The following is an 18,932-nucleotide window of genomic DNA, read 5'->3' on the forward strand; positions in this document are numbered from 1 at the left end:
CTTGTTTCTTGAGGTAGGCTTGTATAGCTGTAAACTTCCCTCTTAGAACTCCTTTTGCTGCATCCCATAGGTTTTGGATTATCGTGTTTTTATTGTCATTTGCCTCTTGGTATTTTTTGATTTCCTCTTTGATTTCTTCAGTGATATCTTGGTTATTTAGTAATGTATTGTTTAGCCTCCATGTGTTTGTGTTTTTTACCTATTTTTCCCTGTAATTCATTTCTAATCTCATAGTGTTGTGGTCAGAAAAGATGCTTGATATGATTTCAATTTTCGTGAATTTACTGAGGCTTGATTTTTGACCCAAGATATGATCTATCCTGGAGAATGTTCCATGCTCACTTGAGAAGAAAGTGTAATCTGCTGTTTTTGGATGGAATGTCCTATAAATATCAATTAAATCTATCTGGTCTCTTGTGTCATTTAAAGCTTGTGTTTCCTTGTTAATTTTCTGTTTGGACAATCTGTCTATTGGTGTAAGTGAGGTGTTAAAGTCTCCCACTATTACTGTGTTACTGTCGATTTCCTCTTTTATAGCTGTTAGCAGTTGCCTTATGTATTGAGGTGCTCCTATGTTGGGTGCATATATATTTATAATTGTTATATCTTCTTCTTGATCATTATGTAGTGTCCTTCCTTGTCTCTTGTAACATTATTATTGTAAAGTCTATTTTATCTGATATGAGTATTGCTACTCCAGCTTTCTTTTGATTTCCATTTGCATGGAATATCTTTTTCCATCCCCTCACTTTCAGCTTGAATGTGTCCCTAGGTCTGAAGTGGGTCCCATGTAGACAGCATATATATGGGTCTTGTTTTTGAATCCATTCAGCAAGCCTGTGTCTTTTGGTTGGAGCATTTAATCCATTCACGTTTAAGGTAATTATCGATATGCATATTCCTATGACCATTTTCTTAATTGTTTTGGGTTTGTTTTTGTAGGTCCTTTTCTTCTCTTGTGTTTCCCACTTAGAGAAGTTCCTTTAGCATTTGTTGTAGACCTGGTTTGGTGTGCTGAATTCTCTTAGCTTTTGCTTGTCTGTAAAGCTTTTGATTTCTCCATCGAATCTGAATGAGATCCTTGCTGGGTAGCGTAATCTTGGTTGTAGGTTCTCTCCTTTCATCACTTTAAGTATATCATGCCACTCCCTTCTGGCTTGTAGAGTTTCTGCTGAGAAATCAGCTGTTAACCTTTTGGGAGTTCCCTTGTATGTTATTTGTCATTTTTCCCTTGCTGCTTTCAATAATTTTTCTTTGTCTTTATTTTTTGCCAATTTGATTACTATGTGTCTCAGAGTGTTTCTCTTTGGGTTTATCCTGTATGGGACTCTCTGCACTTCCTGGACTTGGGTGGCTATTTCCTTTCCCATGTTAGGGACGTTTTCGACTATAATCTCTTCAAATATTTTCTCAGGTCCTTTCTCTCTGTCTTCTCCTTCTGGGACCCCTATAATGCGAATGTTGTTGCATTTAATGTTGTTGCAGAGGTCTCTTAGGCTGTCTTCATTTCTTTTCATTGTTTTTTCTTTATTCTGTTCCGCAGCAGTGAATTCCACCATTGTGTCTTCCAGGTGACTTATCCATTCTTCTGCCTCAGTTATTCTGCTATTGATTCCTTCTAGTGTATTTTTCATTTCAGCTATTGTGTTGTTCATCTGTGTTTCTTTGCTCTTTAATTCTTCTAGATCTTTATTAAACATTTCTTGCATCTTCTCGATCTTTGCCTCCATTCTTTTTCCGAGGTCCTGGATCATCTTCACTATCATTATTCTGAATTCTCTTTCTGGAAGGTTGCCTATCTCCACTTCATTTAGTTGTTTTCCTGGGGTTTTACCTTGTTCCTTCATCTGGTACATAGCCCTCTGCCTTTTCATCTTGTCTATCTTTCTGTGAATGTGGTTTTTGTTCCACAGGCTGCAGGACTGTAGTTCTTCTTGCTTCTGCTGTCTGCCCTCTGGTGGATGAGGCTATCTAAGAGGCTTGTGCAAGTTTCCTGATGGGAGGGACTGGTGGTGGGTAGAGCTGGCTGTTGCTTTGGTGGGCAGACCTCAGTAAAACTTTAATACACTTGTCTGCTGATGGGTGGGGCTGGGTTCCTTCCCTGTTGGTTGTTTGGCCTGAGGCGACCCAACACTGGAGCTTACCTGGGCTCTTTGGTGGGGCTAATGGTAGACTCTGGGAGGGCTCACGCCAAGCAGTACTTCCCAGAACTTCTGCTGTCAGTGTCCTTGTCCTCACGGTGAGACAGAGCCTCCCCCCGCCTCTGCAGGAGACCCTTCAACACTACCAGGTAGGTCTGGTTCAGTCTCCTATGGTGTCACGCCTCCTTCCCCTGGGTCCTGATGTGCACACTACTTTGTATGTGCCCTCCAAGAGTGGAGTCTCTTTTTCTCCCAGTCCTGTTGAAGTCCTGCAATCAAATCCCACTAGTCTTGAAAGTCTGATTCTCTAGGAATTCCTCCTCCCATTGCCAGACCCCCAGGTTGGGAAGCCTGATGTGGCGCTCAGAACCTTCACTCCAGTGGGTGGACTTGTGTGGTATAAGTGTTCTCCAGTTTGTGAGTCACCCACCCAGCAGTTATGGGATTTGATTTTATTGTGATAGCACCCCTCCTACCATCTCATTGTGGCTTCTCCTTTGTCTTTGGATGTGGGGTCTTTTTTGGTGAATTCCAGTGTCTTCCTGTCGATGATTGTTCAGCAGTTAGTTGTGAATCTGGTGTTCTTGCAAGAGGGTGTGAGAGCACGTCCTTCTACTCTGCCATCTTGAACCAATCTCCTGGGTTGTGGCAGCATTCTTGACTCACAGCCTGTGCTTTCAATTCACCTCCTGCTCTGCTGCCAGAATCACCTTGCTGGTTACCCTTGTTCATCACCCAAACGTGCCCCAGTGCGCAGCGAGGAAGCCCATTTAATTATTTTAAGTGAGTTAATTAGCGAGCAAAATAATCTTGAATGATTGAAGGTGGCAATACTACCCTATTACCCTACTAAAAGCTAAGGTGACACCAATTAAATTAAGGGTGACTGATAATTCTCCTTTATTACTACACCTGTATTCATATTTAGATACTTTTCATTAATGCTCCTGGGGTCAGTTAAAATATAAAGGGGAACTCAGCTCATTAATAAAATTTAGAAGTTGAGTTTCCAGTCTCTATATGCTAATTACTCTCTGCCACCACTAAGGCATTTTAAATCTGCATAGATGAACACACAAGCAATGAAAAGAGACTGTCTGGAAATGAACCTAGAAGAAGGAAAACAAAGTAACACAGAGAATAAACAAGATCAACAGTCCTGCCAATTCTTCTTTTGTCCCAGTGGTACTTTTAACTTATTAATGTTGGCTTATGCTGTTCTCGGCTGACCTGCTGTTATAACAGCCTCACTGTTCGGTAACCAAAGGGAAAAACATTCTTATAGCTGATAACCTGATTATGACTTTTGAAAACAAGGGACATAGCAGGTAATGATCTTTCTGCTTGGGACCTCTGCAATTTGTAATCACTCAAGCTTTCAGAACATAAAGATGTGACCTTGTGCTTCCTATATTGTGCAATGCTGATTGGTACAAGGAAAATGCCAATAGAATCCTCCTAATTGGCTCCCAACACAAGTGGAGTGATCACCACGCAAATCATTAATCCAGACTCATTTAATTTACTCTAAATAAAGGAGCAAATCTCTTTTATTTGAATGTCCCTTTGTGTATGTGTGTCTGTTATTTAAAAGTATGACCAGTTCATCTGGGAGATTGGGATTGACATATATACACCAATATGTATAAAATGGATAACTAATAAGAACCTGCTGTATAAAAAAATAAATAAAATTGAAGTTAAAAATATGTATATATTCCTCCTGTTCTTAAAACAATCCTCCTTTGTGATATGGTATCACAACATTAAAATAAAATCTTTTAAACCTTAAAAAAATAAAAAATAAAAAGTATGACCAGGTGTGACCCTGAAGCCTTTTTGTTGGTAATGTAAACTCTTGTTACATTTCCAGCTTTTTCCTGACATTAGCATTCCAGTTGAATGGTGATCATTAAATCAATTTTAACGTAATAATTGAGAGCATTCTTTGATTTCAGTTTTTTAAAAGGTGCAGTACACATGAATATTTCCCTCACGATGCTGAAAACTAGTGAAAATACTACACTGATAATTTTCTATTAAACAGGAAAATGAGAGTTTGACTATGACTTAATAACTTCTTCACGCTGTATGGAAGGTGATTTTCCATAGGAAAATTGATGGCATTTTATCTGTCCTGCATATTGTTGAAGGACCCTGTTCTCTCTTTAAGTAAACTTTCTTATGAAAAACTCACTTATTCCCTTGAAATCAGCACACATTAGGCAACCTTCAAATAATACCTCTTCTGGGGAACCTTTCCTGATTTCCTCCAGAATGAATTTTCTCCTCCTATGACACCTACCATTTTTAACTTTTTCTTTACAATTCACAGTTCTGAGGGGTATCATTCACTTAGACATGAACAGCAACCCCTGGAGTTGTGTAGACACAATGTGCACAAAATAGGTAGCAGTCCTGAGGAGATTTACCTCATTCACCTTCTCGGTAATATTAGCTGGGAGCCAAAGTGTATCATTTAAGGTGATAAAAATCAAATTTTAGAAATATAAGCATATTTAACAGTAAAATGGCAAGTACTAAATAAACGTTGATAATGCTATTGATTAAATTCCAGTGGTAAGAGGAAGGGAGGAAGAAGCAGAAAGTGGAAACACCTAATTTTAACACCGAGCAAATAGAGAAGCAACAAATACCATGTAAATTAATGGATGACTAAAAACATTATATAAAGCTATCATTTGAAAGGTAACCACTGAGCAATTATCCAAACCTACCTACCAGAAAAACTGTTCACAAACAAATAAATTAGACCACATGGTGAAAAACTTCTGAAAATTTACAAACATAAAATCTGACATAAGGCAGATGAAAAGACAATCATGATTATATCAATCAGTGTAAATATAATATATATCACATGTGATATATATAAACAAATGTTACACAAACACAAACAAATCATTAAAACATTGCTGAAAGACACAAAAAAGAATTTGATCAGACTTCCAGGAAAGCCGTGTGACAAGCTTGGCATATACATCTCTCCTCAGTGAAACAACCGGTAAATATTATAAAACACAAACGTTTAAAATCTCTGGAAATTGACCTAAGGGCATACCGCAAATCAGTAAGCATTTATTCAAGAAAAACTCCTAAACGTCGATAAGAACAGTGGGAATCGGTGACATTTCAGCCAGAACCTGCTCCCATTCCTTCCGCAACTTCATAATACAGAATGTCTACTCTATTTCTTGAGGCCAACAAGATGGGAGCTCCTTTAACACCACTCCCAGCCAAAAGGCTAAGATTCACCCCAGGAGAGGCAGGGTGCCAGCATCTCTCACCTCAGTCACCGGCCCTCCAAGTGAAGAGGATTAGTCAAATCATGAGGGAAAGATGGAATACTTCAGTAAACGGTGTTCGAACCAGATAGACATATAAAAAAGTGAAATTGGATCCAATTCTCATTTTACATACCAGAACAAACTCTAAATAAAACAAAAATTTAAATATAAATAAAAATAAAACCATTAACGTAACATAAAATAATATGGAAGAATTCCTTTAAAACCGAAAGTGAATACAGCCTTTCTAACTATTTCTGAAAACCCAGAATCCTTAAAATACTAACAACTTACTACGTAAAGAAAAATATTTCCATTTGGCCAAAAATAATAAGCAAAATTAAAGGGTATATGACAGCGTAGAGTGGAGCGGCTGCCAGAGATGCCTAACTTTGTGTTCTGAGGAGCAGCCAGCGGCAAGATGGAGCGGACCAGGGACCGTTTACCCCTGAGACGGACCACAGAACAGCACGTACCAGAGGTAGAAGTCCAAGTCAAACGGAGAAGAGCCTCACTGAGCAACCAGGAGTGTCACCTGTACCCAAGGCGATCTCAGCAGTACCTGTGGTGGATTTCCAGCCGGAACTGAGACAGGCATTCTTAGCTGAGACTCCAAGAGGTGGTTAAAGCAATATTGGAAAACCCAGGTAGCTGATTCCAAGAGAGAAAACAAAACAAAACAAAACAGGTTAGAGCTGATGCAGTCATGATCAAGAATAAAGAACTAATTAAAGTGTAGGGTGTTTGGAGGTCATTTAATTATTTGGGATATGTTCAAAGAATTTTTTTTTCTTAAAGGCTTCATACAAATAAACACATAGCAGAAAGTTTAAAAAAGTAAAAGCAGAATCTTAATGCTTTTACCCTGACACTTTTGTCATGTATTACTTTCCAGACATTGTATAGTCCTTGCTTTTTAGGTAGTTTTATTCATATTTAACTTGTACTGATTTTCAACTTAACATATGAAAAATATTTCATTATAAATAGCTGCCGAATATCCTGCTAATATGTTTTATAATTCCTTTTTGTGAGAGACTTCATTTTTTCTGCTGGTAATTTGAAATAAAGCTTCCGTGAATTGCTTTGCATAAAACTTTAGATAGGATCATTTCCTTGGATATACAGATGTAAAATTAAATTGAGTCAAGGAATTTGAAATTAAGGTACATTTTCTGAATACTATTATGAATTATTATATTAGTCTTTATTGCTGTGAAAAAATATAGTGCCAGTTACACTTTCATCTGCACTGGTTATGTTAATTACATATAATTTGTTTCTATTGAATTATAAATACACATCACATCCATTAGCAAATGAGAAGCTAAGTATCTCCCATGCTTATTTACTAATTATTTTTTTGTTTTATTTTTTCTTACCTTTTTTTACCAATGTGTTTGAATCAGTTGACAATGTAATAAAGCTAATAATCTATGATTTTTCAATGTTATGTAGATTTATTTACAGTGTGTCTTCTTGTGTTGGTTGCTTAGATTTTTAGGAAAATGCTATTAATTTTGATTTAATACTTTTTCTTTTCCGACTTAAAAAAATTTTAAGATCTCAGTCCAAAGGGTTTAATATATACTTTTTAGAAACTAAGAGAGGAAAGGGGTTTATAGATGAGTTTTCTTCTAGATTTTCTTTATTTCTGTTTTGAAATATAACCCCTCAATTCAAATTAATTAGGCCTGTTTCTGGCCATCATTTCGAATTTTAAAGCAAAGGGAAAACCCTCCCCAGCTGAATCCTTTACCCAACATTCTCCAGTAATTGCTTGGATTTGATTGCTAGACAGTGGAATTGATTTCCAACAACAGAATCTGATCATTGTCCTCAGCTGTTCCCCACAGTAAGGGCATTTTTAAACGAGTAAGTGCGCATATGACTTTTTTTAACCAAGAATTTTTGGGCTCCTCAGTGCAGTTTACATACTCTTGTAAGTTACTGAGTAAAGTATTATTTAAATTATACATTATGGGGGCTTCCCTGGTGACGCAGCAGTTGAGAATCTGCCTGCCAATGCAGGGGACACGGGTTCGAGCCCTGGTCTGGGAAGATCCCACATGCCGCGGAGCAACTGGGCCCGTGAGCCACAATTACTGAGCCTGCGCTTCTGGAGCCTGTGCTCCGCGATAATGAGAGGCCTGCGCACCACGATGAAGAGTGGCCCCCACTTGCCGCAACTGGAGAAAGCCCTCGCACAGAAACGAAGACCCAACACAGCCATAAATAAATAAATAAATAAATAAATAAATAAATAAATAAATAAAATGTAAAAAAATTATACATTATGATCTATAAGTAGGGCCATCCAATTTGCTGAGTTTCAACTGCTGGTTTCATCTAAACAGTACTAGTTACTAGGATTGTTATAGAGCAGGAGTTGGTAAAGTATCTGGCCCACTTATTGCCTGTTTTTGTAAATAAAATTTTATTGGCACACAGCCATGTCTTATTTATTTAACTATGGCCTATGGCTGTTACGGGCAGCGGCAGATGGGAGTATTTGTGGCAGATGGGAGTATTTGTGACAGGTTGAATGGCAGGCAAAGTCTACAATATTTATTATCTTTCCCTTTAAAAGAAAAAGTTGGGTAATCTCTCTTTTAGAGAACCACTTTCAAAGATGAAAACACTAAGGTGGAGGCAATAGGGGAGTGGTGACACTATACAGTGTGGTGAAAGGAAAGGGGTTGTAGAAGGAGAGTATATGAAGTAAATATTCCAGGGTAGAGAACCAGATGAATTTCTGAGATAAGGGTCAGGTCTAAGACTTGTGCTAAAGTCTGCTATACATGTAAATGGGTAAAGACATTTTAACAATTGATATGTTTTCTTTTTCATTATAAAAATCTAAATCATGTCAGTGATAGCCAAGAAAAATGGGAAAGTAAACCACAGACTTTAAATACCCATGTTTCAACCGCGGCAGCATGAGGTTGAATTTTCTTTCATTTTGCCCATTTGCTTTTCTTCTGAAAATGTAGTTAATTGTAATCATGCTTTTAAACTATTCCACTTATATGTATATCATTAATGTTCCTTCATTTTATTACATAGTCCTCACAACTATTATTGTAATGAATAAATGATGGTCCATTCATAAAAAAAGGGTATATGAAAAATTGAGGGGGAAACATCTATAACCATATCACAGATAAATGGTTAGTCTTTCTAATATATAGGAAGTTTTAGAAATCAATAAGGGAAGGATTAGCAACAGTAAACAAAAGGATCTAAAGGTATAAATAGATAATTCTCAGAAAAATTCAAATGACTCTTTGACAGATGTCAACCTCAGTTATAAAATGAGAAATGCAAATTACATTACCCTGAAATATCATTTTTAACCTTTCAGATTGGCAAAAACTCAAAGTTTTATGGAGCTGTGGAGTGTAAAATTTTACTATCCCTATGCAAGGCAAATAGGATCTATCAAAGTTACAAATACATATAATTTTTGACAGAGCAATTCCACTTTGGGGTTTATACAACAGATATAAGTACTTGAATATGTGCATAATAATGTATGTGTAACTGTATTCATTGAAGCATTATCAACAAAGGATTGGAAAATTACCTTACCATTTTTCAATAGGGGACTGGTCAAGTAAATTATAGTATATCTATTCAATGGGATTAAAAAATTGCATAAACTCTACATACTGACTGAAATGGAATATTGTTTAGAGAAAAAGCAAGGTTTAGAACAGTGTTTAATATACCATCATTTTTGTAAAAAGTGAGAAACTAAGGGTATATATTTGGTTTTGTTTGCATATACAAATAGAAACTCTGGAAGGATGTGCAAGGAACTAATAATAATAGTATTCTAATGATGTGGGCCATGGGAACTGGATGGAGACAAGTGTGAGATCAGGAGGAAGACTTTTCAGTGTATACTTTTTTAACATATTTAACCATGTGCACTAATTTCCCACTCAAAACAAATCGATTTTTTAAAATGAAAACTTAAGATGATATAGGTGAGACAATTCATTCTCCCTGGCCCAGTCACCACTCCTTTTTGTGAAACCCTCCAGAAAAATATGCCTACAGAGAACAAATGCAAAAAAGTAAAATAAAATGCAACATTTATTACTAGGTGAGTGAGATTTTGGCCCCAAACTCCACAGATGAACCACCTGGAGAACTCTTTCAGCCTTGTGTGGAGACGTAAATGGACTCCATCCTCTTGAAAGCAAATTTGAATCTCAGAGTTACATACACACAGGGTCAGAGAAAGAGAAAGCAGAGAGAGAATAGCAACAACATTTTCTCCAAAGCCCAGGGGCAACCTAGGCCTTCTCTAGTCAGAGCTGTAGCTGAGGGCTAGGCTGCCACACAACCAGATTGGTGCCTGAAACCCTCTTTCCTCTGCCTCGTAGAAACGCTGGGAGGGAGGTAAATGTCCCTCAGTATCTTATGGTTAGAATGAGAAGAGAAACCACACATACTCTGATTTTCACTCCTTCAAGGCCCCACTTCTAGAAAATATGAATCAATCCATATCATGGAACTGGAGCACTATTCCTTGCTTGGGGGAAATGGATTTTATTGACCTTGATCAACACTCAGAGACAAGAGGTTAAGGGAAAGCCCTGTGCTCCCCACAGAGGCTAACTAGATGTTTCCAAGAATAAATTCAGGAGTTTATCAGTTATAAAAGACACGGGTTTAATCCTTCCTGTCAATAAATATTTACACATACATAACCTACATGAATTGAATCTACAATGGGCATACATTTTTTATAAATTGAAAAAAATCTCACATTTACCCAAGTGGAAATGTAATTATAGGTAATACAATGCACACAGTTACAGCTTAAATTTTCAAAGGAGCATTTTTGCATGCTAACATAGACACAGAAGCTGTTCTATGGAGGCCCCAGTGACAGATCTATTCAATCATTTGCATACTATTAAACGACACTTTTCTAGTGAAACTAGAAGGTATTAAGCCTCTATCAATATATTTTCTAATCTATTTTATCAATGTTGCCATGAGAGGTTCAGAGGTTAAATATTTCCATGTGTGGCTCTTCAATTTTTTTCACAATTCACATGAATTAGAAGTTTAAATGTAGGATAATAATTTAATAATATAAAACTTAATTACCTAGTATTTAGAATATGAGGATTCTGGATAGCCAAAAATTCTAGATAATTGAGTCAGTCATCATTATGAATATTAGATCATATCTGTATAACATATATAGATATTATATACCTATATAATACAATAGATATAATATATAGAATCTATCATATAGAATACTGTATATAATCTAATATATAATTTATTTTATATAATCTAATATGTAATCTATTATATGGATCCATAATAGACATTATATATACATATGCATAATAGATATAAAAAGGCCTATTAAAATATGTGGATTTATTTGCATAGCTTAGCTTTTTCACCTATTTCTTGTTTTTCTCTCCCTGCCATTATTATCAGTGACCCCGTATAGCACTTTTCCTCCCTGTTTCTAATTTCCTCATTTTCCATGTACTATGAGCTGAGAAATCATATGTTGAAGGTTCTTTAAATAAAATGTAATGTAAGATTAGGCTTTGAAATAAGGGCTAAGGGAATCACTTGAAGCCATGGGCATGGGATTTTAATGCAGGTACTCAGAGACATCTACTTTGGCTGTGTAGAGAGCTCTGTTGCTTATTGCTTTGGGCTACCTCTATTAGAAGAGTGTGACACTACATGAGTTTGAGCAAAATTAGGCTACCCCATTTTTTTTATTCCTTGCTTTTTTATAAAAAGAATTGTATTACAATGCATATAAAATCATAAGATAAAATAATTTTTTAAAGTAAAGAAAAAATGAGGTGATATGTAAGGCAAAGGAAAAGAAAAGAGAGCCAGGTGAAAGACTCATCACAATGACAACCAGTCCTCTAGATGAGTAACAGATTTGGTTTCATGCTTTGTAGTCAATCCAAAGAAGGTAACAAAATCTATTTTGTCCACTTAGTGTAAATAAAACAATTGTTTCAACAAAGCACAGATTTTGTGAATATGGAGTCCAGAAAGCAATTTTTCCTTGGTTTCTCATCAAGAAGTCATTGTGAAACATAAAAATAACACCCTCAACCACTTTATAAGAGCTGCAAGGATAAATATCACTGGAATGTTTTTATAAAATTCTACAACATAAGTCAACAGCACAACTCAATGGAAAAAATTCTATGCGGAAAAGAAAATGTTGCAGCTCATTGAAAACACATAAAATGACTTATTCCAAAACAAAACAACAGTTGACTGTGGTTGCTCCAGGTGGCCCAATGGTAGTGTTTTTGACAGTGTCAGGTACACACTTGGTCAGATGACAGTGTGGATCTACTTAACTCCTCCAATCACTGAAGGAGGCCCTCCAAGTCCCACCAGTCTGCCCCAGTTCCTCAGCACATCAGACAAATCTTGATTTAAGCCAAGGAAACACAGTGGTGAACTTCACTGTTATTCCAAATATCCACATAAAATCTGGTTGCTCACTATGGGCTTTAGAACAAGGAAAGTAGAGACAAATTAATCAAAGGAAACAAAACATTCATTGGAGACGTTACTGTCAGTGGTTAGTAGTCAATGCATGAAGCAACCTGGATGAAGTACTAGCTTATGGCTAAAGGCACATCCAACATAAAGAGGGGAAAAGTGAAAGAAATTTCAACATATGAATACAGTACTACTCTTTTTTTGCCTGTGAAAGCAAGCCAAAATGTTAACACTGACTTCTTAACTTTACTTTCTATATAAACAAGCAGCATTAGCATTTCCCCAGAGCAAAGGGTAGAAAATTGTTCATAATGAGGTAAGATTTGGAATTAAAAACATAAACAGCAGTGTACTTGAACAAAGTCAAATTATCTAGTGCAAACAATGGATCAATTGAGTGAAAAGATAACCGAATCTCCAATGCCCAGGGGCCTAGAAGGATAGCTATTACACTGAAAGTTTTTATGCATCAATTTTCTCACATGTTAGAGAAGGGAACAGTTTAACCTTGACACCAAGAGCTCTGCACACACCAATGCCTAAAAGTAACTTAGAGCTCAATTGAAGTAGATCAGGAACCTCTTGGGAAGATGGATGACCATCAACTATTAAATTAATTTTTAACTATATACTCAAAGAGTGGACATTAAAGATTCATTGAGCTTTGCAGTTCTAAAGAAAGAGTGCCAGAAGTACAGTTCTTAGAATGTAAACCCGAAAATACAGAGACTATATCTGTATAAATCACTTTGTTCAGCACCGAAACCGTGTCAATGAATACTAAAAGTACTTAACAAATACTTTTTTTTAAGAGGATGCTAAGGAATCAGGACTCTCGATTGGACGAGACAGATACCCCTCTCAAACCAGCTGTCTCAGAAAAGGAACTGGCAGCTGCCCTAACCAAACTTCAGGAAGATCATGGGCAAAGCTGGGCCTCAAGCTGGGACCAGGACACAAAAAGGCGCCAAGACTCCCTATCTCTAGGTCTTTCAGTGCCACTTTCTTAGTGTGTTGGCTTTTTCCCCTCCAACCTGAGGCCCACTTCTTCTCCACAGCAGGAAACATAAATCCAATGGCTCTCTGCTAGCATCTTTCTAAGCTGAGATAAAAAGTTTCTCTTTGTTTACTTCCTTCTGTGATTGGTCCAGCTGAATCACCTGCCTACTCTCAGGCCAATCCAGTAGCCAAAGTGTGGCTTCTGTCACTGGCCCAGCTTGGGTCATGTGCCTACTCTTAAAGTTAGGGGCAGAGATTTGTGATTGAAATTAGGGAAGAGAAGTAGTTCCTGCAAAAGAAAGAAGAAAGTACTGAACTATAGAGAGAGAGAAGGAATAAGTCAAATAAACTACTCATCGGAAACGTAGCTTATTTTGCTCTACCGAGCATTTCGGACACTTCAGGCCATGCAGAGGTTGCTTACAGAATAGAGAATTGCTTAAGAACACTAGACACATGATCTCATTAAGGTCATTAAGGTCTCAGTAATCTTTCTTTATACCCTGTGCTAGACCAGCATGAATAAAGGCTGATTCCAGTGTCCCATAATTGACAGCAAGAGTGACACCGATGTGTACTGCTAGTAATAGAAGCCAGTATTCTATCCATAAGGAACAATCAAAATTATAAAACTCATTCAAAGAAGTACAGTTGTATTAAGAGGGCATGGCAGTACATCACCATGTGGCTCAACAGAAATACCTGAGAGCCTCATGTGTTAAGAGGCAAGAATGGCGTTTATGTAAGATATTATCTGCATGGAATTGGGTGTTTCTAAGGTATGTTAAAACAAACCTCTTCCAGCAATAAGTTGAACTGGATATTCTGAAAAGCCCTTACTGTAAAACATATAGAGAATAGTAGATAAAATACAGCAAACATCCATTTAAATACATCCATTTAAATTACATCCATTTAAGTTGTGTTTCCAAGAGAGTGAGAGAAATATCTGGGGGGGGGGGGCAGTGGGGAAGGGGGAGAAATAATACCACAAAGCAGAAAACCTGAATGGTCAAAGAGAACAAAAACTATGACTGCTCTGGGAACGTTTGCCAATCCCAAGAATCTAGAAACTTGGATTTCAAAGCTGTGCAAGGGACAGAAGACAAGGCTTTGGGCCTCTGCAAGGTAAAGAGTTGGAAGTGAGATCCTTGCATAAATTCAGAACTCATGAATCAGGAAATAAAAGCTTCTAGGAAAAGTAAAGAAGTGAAAAAGGGACTTATCCATCTCGGTCTGAGTCCTGGGAAAGGAAAAAAATTCCCCCTGGAGAATGAAAAATCACAGTCCTACCCTGAAACAGGTTTGGATTTTGAGTTTATTTACTTCAGCAGGATCTAAGAAAACCTAAGCCAAGAAACAAATGTAAAGAAATCCCAGGTAGGGAATGTTTTGGAACCCGAGGCTGAAACAAATATAAAACTTCCCTTGAGTGACATACTCACAACTGGGGCCCACAAACTTCCCACCAGTTAAGAATGGCTGAACAAGCACCCACAAATCAAAACTGCAAAACACATAAATTATGTGTTGATTCTGCTGACTCTGGCCCATGTTAGCTTATTTCCTTATGTAGAAGTAGAAGGGGGTCAAGAATTTTTAAAACTCCATCAATTCAATAGGAGTCAGGAAAGAAGCATAAATAATTGAGGCAAAAAAAAAAACACCCCACCTAAATAAGAGAGTATAATAAATCTAAATGTCAGTAATCACCATAAATCTAAATGGCTTAAACCAGTCACTTAAACACAAATAATGAAACTAGACACAAAAACTCAATCCACCCATGCAGTTTAAAAGAGCCCACCTAAAACATGAGGATATATACAAAGAACTCTTAAAACTCAACAATAAGAAAACAAACAACCCAATTAAAAAATGCACCAAAGACCTTAACAGACTCCTCACCAAAGAAGATATTCATATGGCAAGTAAACATACGAAAAGATGTTCCACAACATGAGTCATCAGGGACATGCACTTTAAAACAAGTGAGATTACACTATTAGAATGGCCAAAACCCAGAACACTGACAAAACCAAATGCTGACAAGGATGTGGAGCAACAGGAACTCTCACTCACTGCTGGTGGGAATGCAAAATGGCACAGCCACTTTGGAAGACAGTATGGTGGTTTCTTACAAAACTAAATATACTCTTACCATGTGATCCAGCAATTGTGATCCTTGGTATTTAGCCAAGGCTTTGAAAACTTATGTCCACACAAAAATCTGCACATGGATGTTTACAGAAGTTTTATTTACAATTGCCAAAGTTTGGAAGCAACCAAAATGCTCTTCACTAGGTAAATGGATAAACAGGTGTCCCTACGAAGGAATATTATTCAGTGCAAAAAGGAAATGAGCTATCAAGTCAAGAAAAGAAATGGGGGAAACTTAAATGCGTATTACTAAGTGAAAGAAGCCAATCTAAAAAAGACTACATACTGTATAATTCCCACTTTATGACATTCTGAAAAAGGCAAAACTATGAAGACAATTTAAAAAACAGTGGTTTGTGGGGAGAGAGGGAGGTGGAGGGAATGAATAGGCAGAGCACAGAGGATTTTTAGGGCAGTGAAAATACTCTGTGTGATATTATAATAATGGATATTCATCATTATACTTTTGTCCAAACCCATAAAAGGTACAACACTAAGAGTGAACCCTAAGGTAAACTATGGACTTTGAGTGATTATGATGTGTCCATGTAGGTTCATCCTTGGTAAAAAAAAATACATGTACCATTCTGGTGAGTGATATTAATAATGGGAGAGGCTATGCATGCTTGGGAGTAGGGAGTAAACTCAGCACAGAGCACAAGCATTGCTGTGTGTTTCCTACTGGTAAAAGATCCAGTCCATTAAAGTAATCAGTCTTTTAATCCTTCCTTCTGATGATTCACAACCTCAAAAGTTTATCAAATCTTATCAAAATATCATGTACACAAGAAGCATTCAATGTACCTTTTAATAAAAATAGAGCAGGTTTGAGGAAAAGAACTACAGTAGTAAGAGCTGCAGTTCAAACTATTCTATTTCATACTTCAAGGTTTCCATCTTCCACTACTACCATTTCTACCTCCCTGCTCTTTGCTCCTCATTTCTCTGATCTCGTTACTGCTTTCCTCTCTTCCATTCAGACTCAAAGGGATAAGAAGCGATGGAAAAATCACAGAGGACTGGTAAGATCTAGAAAATGGGGCCCAAAAAGACCTTTTGACCCATCTTGCCTAACACCAGACCTAAGTGCTGATTTTCCATTTTGGGCCTTTCTCAGTTTCTCCTTTTCTTTTACTTTTGCTCCTGTCTAAGCATCACCTGCTCTGACTTGAAACACTGCTTCTAACATCCCCTAACACAAAGAAATAACCAAAGCCCTGAAAGGCCTGGAGATCAGGGATAGGTATTTGAATCATTTGACTTTAAACCGATTCTTGAAAAATCCATTAGCTTCAACATGGCATCTATACGCACAGAGAAAACTTCACCCACACACCACTACAAAAGCAGTAGCAGCCTTTGACATGAATCTTGGGAATCCCCTCATTTTTCCTGAGATGCAAAGGTTGGCCAGGCCTGCCTTGTCAGGAATGACATTATGTTATAAGGATCATAGGTGGATGGGGCTGGGTGTGTTATGGTATATAAGGGATGAAAGTGGGGATATTTCTTATTTACAAATGTATGTCCTTTATTCTCCAAAGTCTGAGTTCAAACACCTCTCAGTTCATATCTTTGAACAAAATCTCACTGCATCACTGATGGAGTTACCCACTGCATTAATAATGTCATAATTCCATTGACTTTAACCTGATTAAATATGCACTTGTCTTTAAAGAAAAAACTGGAGAAAACGTGCTTCAGCAAAGAATTTACAATGCCTGCAGTGTATGGAAATGGTTTTGTTTCAGACATAATGTAGGATCATGTCTAGAAAGCTGTGCTGCATCTGCACATCTCATATAGATTTATTTCCTGAACTTGATTTGCTATTGTTTTTTCCTTTGTGCCAGGCATTGCAGAATTAATATTTTTATCATCATTAGAGAATAATAGTTTATTCACTGAATCAAAAGTACAATCTTATTCCATCACATTTCAAAGTCAGTACATGCTCAGGGGCCCTTCTGAAGGTCATTAAGCATCATAGAGCGAGTCATGATATACATTTCCCTGCACACTGAGGATGCAGAAATCACAACACTCTGATTGACTTTGGCTGTATTGTGAGACCGTTTTGGTAACCACAGGTTACTAGCATTGAGTTGCTAGGTGACCAGTTGCACAGAACTTCACTTAAGTTACTGAATAAAAACTGACTTGGGATCTTTAGTTGGGGTTGACAGCAGTGCTACAGGAATAAGGACTGGTTCCCAGAGCAAGTCTATAAAGAGCAAAGTGGTGAATGTATTTTCAACCACACAATTTCTCCAACAGGTCAACTGTAATTCTCATACAGCTGACCCAGAGTCCTGAAGTGAATATTGAGTAAGAGCAGCCATATCTTTATTCCAAAGCACCTGAATTCACTGAATTTTATTAATACGCTATTTTGTTCTATCAAATAAATTCCACTCCTTGATTCCTTAAAACAACTTCTGCAGCAGTTTATAGGTAAAATTATAAATTTGCATAATTACTTCATTTGAAGTTATTAAACTGCTAACCCAGCAAAAGTGATTAAACTTTCACTGAACTCTAATCATTCAGGGAAACAATACCTTTCCCCTCAAAAAAGTACCAATTTCCTAGAAATGCACTTCATGGCTTTATTTCCTTTGCTAACTGATCCTGGTCATTTAATTCAATCTCTTTTATAAAGTTAAAATTATAAAGATTTAATTGACTTTTGCTTCACTTTCAATTATGTCTAATTTGTTTCTATTCAGTCTCATTAAATCCAATTATGGTTGGACTAATCGTAATTATTCCCAATAGTTCATTTACTCTAAAATAAGGACTCTCTCCTCTGTTACTTTCAAGTAATTTTTCAACAGAGTTACATAGGGTCTCTTAATTATATTAATATAAATGGCTTCCTATATGCATCAATAAGTTTGCATTTAGCACTTAGGCAATCCCTGTAACTCAGCAAAGCTAGCAAGACCTTAGATACAGCACAGTAGCTATATAGGTAGCTTCCCAGTAGCCGTCATTAGTATCAGTTGTAATTGGTAATCAGTTGGTTTCACATTTCATTACCCTAGTTATAGAAACTTGTAAAAAAACTACAGAATTTGAATAAAAGGAAGAGAAGGGCAATATGAATAACATTCACAGACATTTGGAAGAGGTGGTACTTTCTCAGAAATGATGCATTCCTACAGCAAGATCATTTTGCATTTTGTTTTTTAAATATCTATTTCCATTTTGACAAATTATCATAAAAGCCCAGAAAGGAACACGTATAACAAAATTTTTTTAAAAGGTAATCTGGGCTTTCATTAAAGACTATATTAAAGATTCATTACTAATTTTTCTTAGAAGGAAAAAGCAATAAGTTACTTTTGTATGATGAAAAGCAGAGAGGACGAGAAAATGGAACAATAAATGTTTCAAGTGGGAAAAATGGGATTTTTTTTTTTTTGGTTTCTTACTGATTTTCTATCCTGATATCAGAAAATATGGGAAAAGACAAAGCACATTTTTCAAGACATATAGGACTTGAAACAAATGATTGTTAAAAATTATTTTGCAGCACTAACAAAAATCTCTGTGACTCATTTCTTCCATCTAAAGAACCTAAGATACTGTATGATTCTATTTATATGAATTCTTGAAATAAAATTATAGAGATGAAGAACAGAATAGTGGTTACCAAGGGTAAGAGCTGCAGGGGAAGAGGGTAGGTGTGGCTGCCAAGGGATACATAAGGAAGCCTTGTGATGATAGTACAGTTCTTTATCTTGATTGTAGTGGTAGTGATGACACAAATCTACACACGTGATAAAACTGTATA

At 36.8% G+C, this 18,932-nt stretch overlaps 1 pseudogene; it reads left to right on the forward strand.

Annotated features, from left to right (window-relative positions):
• The first annotated feature begins 5,870 nt into the window (after nt 1–5,870).
• Nucleotides 5,871–6,076, forward strand: LOC137756055 (SNRPN upstream reading frame protein-like; annotated as a pseudogene).
• The last annotated feature ends 12,856 nt before the right edge of the window (nt 6,077–18,932 follow it).

This window comes from Eschrichtius robustus, chromosome 21, assembly GCF_028021215.1.
Source record: "Eschrichtius robustus isolate mEscRob2 chromosome 21, mEscRob2.pri, whole genome shotgun sequence".
NCBI classification, from domain to species: Eukaryota; Metazoa; Chordata; class Mammalia; order Artiodactyla; family Eschrichtiidae; genus Eschrichtius; species Eschrichtius robustus.